This window comes from Asparagus officinalis, chromosome 5, assembly GCF_001876935.1.
Source record: "Asparagus officinalis chromosome 5, Aspof.V1, whole genome shotgun sequence".
NCBI classification, from domain to species: Eukaryota; Viridiplantae; Streptophyta; class Magnoliopsida; order Asparagales; family Asparagaceae; genus Asparagus; species Asparagus officinalis.
The window spans coordinates 121,617,388-121,625,593 of record NC_033798.1 but is presented as its reverse complement, the minus strand read 5'-3'; positions in this window follow the sequence as shown (position 1 = coordinate 121,625,593).

The following is an 8,206-nucleotide window of genomic DNA, read 5'->3' as shown; positions in this document are numbered from 1 at the left end:
AAAGAATTTAAAAGTTATTGTATTCAGCATGAAATTAAAAGACATACAACAATGTCGTATACGCCACAACAGAATGGTGTTACTGAAAGAAAGAACAGAACATTGTTGAATGTAGTTAGATGCATGTTGTCTCATTCTAGTCTCTAAAAACTTTTGGGAAGAAGCATTATTAACTGTAAACTACATTCTAAATAGAATTCTCACCAAATCAGTTGCATCTACACCTTATGAATTATGGAATGGAGGAAACCTAATTTGAGTCATCTCAGAAAGTGGGGATCTATAGCATATGTTCTCATTCATATCAACTTAGAGATAAGTTGGATTTTAAAACAATAAAGTATAGATTCATAGGGTATTCAGAAAAGTCAAAAGATTATAAGTTCTACAATAAAAAAAGGAGTCATTGAAAACAGAGATGCTACATTTCTAGAGAATCTAGAGGAAGAGGAACAAGTTCGTGAGGAAACGGAACCTCTAACTGTAATAGATGATTATTATTACAGTGTTGTTCCCATTAATGACCCTGATATTGTGAATGAACCTGTGAATGAACCTAACCTTAAAAATAATGAAATACCTATAAAAAATAATATACCTAATCAACAGGTTGTAGGCAACAAGAGGCCAAGAACACAACCTTCATGGATGGATGATTACTATTTATATTCATGTGAGCCATCATGTTTCTCGATAGATACAAATATAGAACAAGATCCCTTAACCTTTTCTGATGCGATGAAATCACATGAATCAGCTTTATGGCTAGAATCTATGAGAGAAGAACTTGATTCTATAGAAAAGAATAAGGTATGAGAGTTATGTGATCTACCGGAAAATAGAAAAACTATAGGATGCAAATGGGTGTTCAAAAAGAAATATCGTGTTGATGGATCTATTGATAAATTTAAAGCACGGTTAGTTATCAAGGGTTATAACCAGAAGACAGTAATAGATTTTCAGGAGACATTCTCCTGTAGCTAATTTTGTATCCATTAGAATTATTTTGGCTATTGTTGCATATCCTGATTTGAAGTTATTTTAAATAGATGTTAAAACTGCATTCCTTAACGGAGAGTTGAAGAAAACGATATATATGCAACAACCTGAAGATTTTCAGATGAAAGAACAGGATTATAAAATTTACAAATTAATAAAATCTCTATATGGCTTAAAACAATCTTCTAGACAATAGTATTTCAAATTTTAGTTACAAAACTTGGTTTTAGTCAAAATAAATTAGATAATTGTGTATATGTCTTGAAAAGTGGGAACAAATTTATCATACTATCCTTATATGTGGATGATATATTGCTCGTTGGAAATGATATAGAAATGCTGAATAAAATCAAGGCAGATCTCAGCGAAAAGTTTGAGATGAAAGACATGGGAGATGCATCATATATTCTTGGAATTCAAATAATTCGAGATAAAAAGTCTAGAATGCTAAGTTTAAACCAAGAAAAATATTTAAGATCAATTCTTAAAAGGTTTAGAATGAAAAATTCTAATCCGACGCTAACTCCGTTGGTTATGGGAAAAAGATTATGTAAAGAGCAAACCCTGGAGAGGGATAGAAACCATTAGATGTTCCTTATGCTCAAGCAATTAGCTTGATATATGCAATGTTGTGCATCAGACCTGATATAGCTTATGTTGTGAGTCTAGTAAGTCGATATCAAAGTAATCCAGGACCAGCACATTTGGAAGTTGTTAAAAGGATTATGAAGTATATCAGAGGTATATTGACTCATAGATTAGTTTATCAAACAAATTCGCTTGAACTCCTCGGCTATTCCGATGTTGATTTTGGAGGTGATAAAGATGATGAAAAGTCCACTTCGGGACACTTATTCATCTTTGGTGGAGGAGCTGTTTCTTGGAGTAGCAAGAAACATGGATGTGTTGCTAGATATACGTAAGAAGCTGAATATATAGCTTGCAGTATGGTAACTACACATGCTGTCTGGATAAGACGGTTTTTGATTGATCTCGATCTTAATTTGTTAGAAGGACCTATTGATATTTATTGTGATAATCAAGCAGCAATTAGCTTAATCAATAGTGATACGAATAGCTCCAAAGAAAAACATATTGAGATCCAGTATCAGTATATTCGAGATATTGTAGAAAAAAAAGTCAAATGGACTTATATCCCTACTACAGATATGATTGTTGATTCTTTGACAAAAGAAATATCAGCGAAATCTTTTATCAAACATGTAAGTTTGATGGGACTTAGAAATAAATAAGTCCAAGTAAAATTTCATGAATAATAAAATAAGAGTTACTCTCTACGGATAGTGGGAGTAATGATAAGCAAAAACATTAGATCTCACGGATAGTGGGAGGTACGTCACTTGGTTAATTTACTCAAGTGGGAGATGTTAGCTCGATTCGGTCAAGGGTGACCAAATCAACCATTGTTTCTCTGTTGAGAAGAATGTGAAAACGTGGCATGGGTTGTTGAGAGAAAATCTCTCATGGGGGCGGTTCTGAGGGGGTAGAGATGATGGATTTAGCCCATATAAAAGGAAGACCATTCTCCTTTAGAAATCACAACAAAACAAGAGAAGAAACTCACTTACCCATTACCGGAGCCCCCTCAGATCCGCCCCCTTGAAAGATTCTCTCAACAACTGATGCCACGTTTCCACGTTCTTCTCAACAGAGAAATAATGGTTGATTTGGTCACCCATGATCGAATCAAGCTAACACTAATGACTGCACTAAGTACTAATTATCCTCTTTAACAAGTGCAGTACGTACGTGAGGATTTAAATATTCAGTAGACAATGATCATTACACATTTTCACCAAGCTAGTAATAGAATTCCTGGCGAGAAAAAAATCTTATGGAGAGAACCTCAGAACTTAATGAATCATTCACGCTAAATGCTTACTATTTTAAGCAAGCGGTGAATGTGATGTGATCGTCGCACATTCCTTTCCTCGGACCGCATGAATTGTGAATATTTCTAAATATTCTTAAGTAAGATAAAAGTTTCTAATCAAACAGGGGAAAAAAAGTAGACATAAGTTTGGAGTTGAAGCTTCCACTGCTTATCAGGCCACACGTGACTCTGACTTCGGGTGGGCCAGTAATTACGGCCCACGAAACATACAAAGTGGTGGCTTTTAGAACTGCAGGCGTTTTTGTTAAGATTTGTAAAGAATGTTTCAGAAGTTTAACAGCGTTTTTGTTAAGATTTGTATAATATCTGCAACGTGATTTATTTGGACTTTAGGTGGTTCGTGAATTTTACATTAGGATCTATTTACAAATTAATGTGTTTTATTGTTGCGGGCAATTTTTTAACCCAATTGATATATTTCTCAACTCCCAAGTCTTGAAAGGGATTTCCATTTGTCGTTATTTGAACGATACCCATCTACTGCCTTAGAGCCATTTAGTTTCTAGAAAAATTAATTCAAAGAGAAGAAACGGAGTCTTCCCTTTTCATACTTTTCCAAACTCATTTTTGAGGTTCAAACTGTTTCTAGTTTTGTGTTGAAAAGTAGCTCATTTTGGGATGTGATTTTATATTTTTTTGCTCAACTAAACAAAAGATACGGAGAACATCCAGCGAAAGTACTTTTAAGATGAGTGCCAAAATAATTCGCATTAGAACTATGATATGGAGAACATCCAGCAAAAGTATTTTTGGGGGTTGTTTCTAATTTTTAGAATTATAAGGGTATTTTTTGTATTTTTCACATTTTTAAAGGGATTTGTTTTTAGTTTTTAAATTTTTAGGGAGTCGTCTATAATTTTTGGAACTTAAAGGAGTTTTTGTAATTATCGGGTTTTTAGGGATCATTTCTAATTTTATATTTTAATGGGAAAATTTATAATTTTTAGATTTTTCAAAGGTTGTTTGTAATTTTATGGGTTAATCTGCAAATAGGAATGATTTGAAAAGTACACATTGATATCAGAGATAATGTTCGTCGATGAACAATTATGAGGTAACATCATTATGTAAGTTAACTACAACATATCAAAATATAATTATGCCATTTTTCTCAAAGTTGCGAACTTATTGGGTGTTTCAAAAAGTTATGGGGCTTAGTACAAAGCGACTAAATATATTGGAGGTTTAGTGTTATTTAAGATTTAAATATTAAGAAGGGTCACATGACAATGTTTTGATATGTACGTCTAATAATAAACTACCTATTTCTTTTTATACATAAAGAAAGTATTGTTAGTTAGTGAATTCAAAATTTTGGGGGATTTAGTAATAAAAAACCCAAATTTGTTGGAGGGTTAGTAAAATTTAGTCTCAAAAAATTAGGGATGGACACGTGGAAAATTTTAAAGATATATGGTTAATATTAAACCACTAATTTTCTTGTACATGAAAAGAAGAAGAGAGTTAAAAATATGATTATTAAATTTTTATTAGCTATGGAAAGTTATGATTTGATTAGGATTGCTAAGTATTTGATTATAATTAGAATATTCTAATTGGATTGATCTAATTTGATGAATATTCTTAAGTGAATATAAGATTAGGTGTCCATATGTCATTGATTTTTGAGAAGTACATGTTGATTTTGAGAGACAATATTCGTCAACATACAACTATGGGATAACATCATTATGCAGGTTATCAGTAAAACATCAAAAAAATTTGGAGGTTTTCTGAGAGTTCCAAACTTATTAGGGCTCGTTTGGTACGCGGTAATGAGGTGGAATGGAATGATCATTCTCACTTCTCATTCCCTCATACCAAACATACCTATTTTTTAGATGTTGGAATGATCATTCCCAATGAATGATCATTCTCACTTTTTGTGAGAATGAGCATTCCAAGTGAGAAGATAAGGAATGACCATTCCCATTCAAGAGAGAATCAAATTAGTTAGGTAAATTTCAATTATACCCCTATTGATAATAAAAATAATTCTAAAAATTATGGCTCTTTGACTACGTATTAGGGAATCTATGTATATCATTTTGCTATTTTGAAACTTATTATTTTAGTTGGTATTGTTTTATGGATTTTTTATTATATGATATGGGTGATTTTGATACTTTATCAAATGAGTTAATTTATATATATAGAACTGTGGATTGTGGATATCATTCTTTATTTTTTCTGGACCTATGAAAGATATGATAATCTTTTATTTATTTTTCTTTAATTTTTTAAGACTAAGAAATAGTGAGTATTGTTTAAAAAATATAAACGAAACATACACCTGAGAGATAACATGCGCATTAGTATAACACATACCTAGATTAATATAATCTATGCATAAATAAAATTGTTTAGTTATTATCATTAATGTTTATTTTTATCTTATTAAAAATCTATGTTGTTGTAAGGGCATTATTAGAAAATGAGATTTCATTCTCACTTGTGAACTAGTGATACCAAACATGGGAATGAGAGTGGGATTTTCATTCTACCTTCATTCTATAAACGCATCCAAACAAGAGAATGGGAATGACCATTCCATTCCCACATACATTCCATTCCATTCTTTCTTCTATTCCATTCTCACTTTTGTCCATTCTCGCACACCAAACGATGGTTTCAAAAAGTTTTGAGGCTTAGTACAAAGCGATTAAACATATTGGAGGTAAGTGAAAATTAAACTTTAAAAATTAAGAAGGGCCACATGATAATGTTTTGATATGTAAGGCTAATGAAGCTACCAATCTCTTTTTATATATAAAGAAAGGATTGTTATTTAGTGAAATTCATAAAATTTGAGTGTTTAGTAATAAAATACCCAAACTTGTTCATTGGAGGTTTAGTACAATTTAGTCTTAAAAAATGAGGGACGAACCTGTGGTATTTTTTAGATATATGGTTAATGTCAAACCACTAATTTCTCTTTTATATGTAAAGAAAAAGAAAATTAAAAAATATGATTATTTGATTAATTATAATTTTTTAATTATGAATAGATTTAACTTGAAGAAGGTTCTTAAGTGAATATAAGATTAAGTGTCCATATGATACCTCTAATAAAAAAAAGGTGTGTCCGCTTGATAATTTTTTGATATGACAGATGTCAATTTTATGTACATTTAAGAGTACTATCAATTTCTATTTATGTGTAAAGGAGGGTTAAAAACTTCAACGATATTGTTTTACTACTATTTAAAAAGTGAACTTCCAAATGAGTTGACAAAACAATACACAAATTTAAAAAATTTATTTATTTTTATTAATAGAGCCATAGAGGATTTATATTTGTGAAATATTTCATAAAGATTAAGTTCATCACTTGCAAGGAAAAAAGGTAAAAATAATATTTTTAAGGTTAAAAAATGTTACTTCAGCTTGAACAAGGGATAAATGCCAAAAAAAATTATGTAGCATATATGTTTAAGATTTTGAAAATATACTCTAGCATAAACAGTGTTGCTGGGGAAATTTTCAATTCAGCGACAATCGGTCCATGGTCGAAAATGTTACTTTAGTATAAGTAGTAATTCAAATAATTTGAATCATACTACAGCAAGAATAAGTTTTAAATATTACTATAGTCTAAATAGTAATTTAATTAATTTGAATCATAACAAAAATAAACATTTACTATAGCAAGAATATTGATTTTGAGCTTTTGCTTTTAAGTTTAGGAGAAAAAGTATTAGATTCACTTAAAACTTCAAAAGACAAGAATCCCCTTTGATTTTTTTTATGTCAAATCCCCTTTGAACATATCCAGTAATTAATTAAACTACAATAACAATAATCAAGACAATTAAAACAGAGTAATTAAAACTACAATAACCGCCATCAAGACGATTAAAGCCGAATGGAAGTGTCAGGGGTTCTACCGTCATTTACCAATTTGCCGCGCAGAGGAGAGCGTGAGCCGTCCTGTACTCACCACTGGGGTGGCAAATGGGTTGACCCAACCCGACCCATATAAAATTTGATCCGACCCGTATAAGTGTGATCCGATCCGACCCGTATAAGTGTGCCCCGATCTGACCCGTTTAATAAATGGATCAATGTGATTCGACCCGTTTATTAAACAGGTTACCAGACCCGACCCATATAATCCGAATAACCAGTTTAATAACTTATATGGTTTTTTTCCAATTACTTGAATAATGAAATCTATAAACCTAAATGACCGATTCAATTTGATATTACTGAAAAAAGGTTTAGATGAAAAAATTCATCCATGCAACATTTAATACATAATTGCAGAGGAAATTCTGATACAGGAAAGTAAGATCACCAAAAGGGAAGATTCGGGAGTAGTTAAATAAAAAGGCAGAGACTATAAGGTGTAGAACTACAATACTGCTTCTCATGAAAAAATAAAACAATGCAAACTTGAGTTACAAGTTCAGATATTTATAAGAAAATTAAGAGGTGCGCGATAGAAAGAATGGTATAGCTGACACAAACAGGAAAAAGATAAAGACAGTTTACTACAAGCTCAGATATTTATAAGAAATGAAGAGGCAAGAGACACAGCAGGAAGTGCTAAAAGACTGAAAGGTGCATTTCATAAGCATGTACAGAGCAGACTCAGAAAGTGACTCAGAAATCAACCAGAAAGGTAGGAAGTTCAGATGCATATGAATTTTCCTGATCCTGTTAGTTACAGTTCTAGTTTAGGATATGAAGATACACTCTACGAGACTTTCTAATAAACTAGACACCGTTGTTCATTAAAAGTGAACGTTCTGCAGAATTTACGGATGTAAACCTTACTGAAGTCTCACACGGCCTATCCTCTCAAAAGAAGAGAGGTGGAAGAAACAAAATGATCGTAACATAATAAGCACATTCCCAGACAACTAAAAGTGAAAAAGATATTTCTATATGGTCTCTTCCTAGTTTTCTGATTTCTTAATGAGTTGTAATGGAGTTCCAATCGGGTAAACGTACAAGCAATCTACAATATTCCTTCTTGGACCTTGCAGCATTTTGGAATTTTAAGTCTACAGATGTATTTTCAATATAAGGTAAACATACTGCAATAGCAACAGCAGCCGTAAATCCTTAATAACAGAAGTTTGGGTTTTCAGCTAAAAGATTGCTTTTATTCAGGCCTGTCAATGGTCATATAAAGCTTTTTAATGTGAACAAGAATGTTAAAATATTGTTTAAAATCACCCATCATATTCTTTTTTTGCCTTTCCGCATTATCGTTTTTTCTTCTCACCAACACTCGCATTTCATGTCATTTTATTGAGACCACACAAATTTTATACACAGGACATG